Source organism: Triplophysa rosa, linkage group LG2, assembly GCF_024868665.1.
Source record: "Triplophysa rosa linkage group LG2, Trosa_1v2, whole genome shotgun sequence".
NCBI classification, from domain to species: domain Eukaryota; kingdom Metazoa; phylum Chordata; class Actinopteri; order Cypriniformes; family Nemacheilidae; genus Triplophysa; species Triplophysa rosa.
This window is the reverse complement of record NC_079891.1, coordinates 34,809,769-34,810,578: the sequence shown is the minus strand read 5'-3', so window position 1 is coordinate 34,810,578 and position 810 is coordinate 34,809,769. Positions and strand designations below refer to the sequence as shown.

General features: G+C 43.5%; 1 long non-coding RNA gene across 1 annotated transcript in view; it reads left to right on the top strand.

Annotated features, from left to right (window-relative positions):
* LOC130545529 (uncharacterized) overlaps positions 1–810 on the top strand; it is a 9,153-nt gene extending 8,343 nt beyond the window's left edge. The window contains exon 3 of the long non-coding RNA XR_008961660.1: positions 121–810. This is a non-coding gene — a long non-coding RNA (uncharacterized LOC130545529). The remainder of the gene's footprint in view (positions 1–120) is intronic.

The following is an 810-nucleotide window of genomic DNA, read 5'->3' as shown; positions in this document are numbered from 1 at the left end:
GAGGGTTTAGGCTGCATTAGTTAGATCAACCGGAACCAAAAACACAACTGATGTACTTGTTGCATCAAAGAGTTCAGAACAGTACTCTACTCTCAGCCAGTCTTGTCTCATTGTTCCAAGGTTACCACAGCGAGCAGGATGCAGTTCATGGCCAGACCTGGTGGTAGAGCGGAGAATGGTAAGTGGGGACCTGACAAGAGCTGAGATGATAGAGCTGGATAAAGAAGGACGCGGTCTCTTGACATGTCTTCACCACAAAATTTCAGATGCTATTAGATTACTAATGATAATCTTAAACTATAATTTATTTTATTATTAATTTTATTTAGCCTTGTTGTGCAAGCTCTCTGGAGCTTGTGCAGAGGCAGCAGCTTTTGCCAGAGGGGAACTGGAATCCCCTGGTTGGGCCTGGGTTCTCCTGAGTTTTTTTTTCTCGATTAGAGTTTTGGGTTCCTCGCCACCGTTTGCATACTGTTTTTGCACTATCTGCCTGGCCAGGGGGCTGCTTTAGAATTTTAAAGTTTTACTTCATTAATATTGCATATAGGAATTTATAGTCTGTTATATTTGACCTGTGCTTCTCTCTCCTTTATCCTAAATGTGTGCTCTCACTGAGCGTGTGTGTGTGTGTGTGTGTGTGTGTGTGTGTACTTGTCTGTGTACGCACGTGTGTGTGTGTGTGTGTGTGTGTGCGCATCCGTGTGTGTGTGTGTGTCTCTATGTCTATGTGTGTTAGTACGTGTGCATATTGTGTGTGTGGAGTGTTTTGTGTGTGGGTGTGTCTGTCTTCTGTGTTTTCAACCTTTTCTT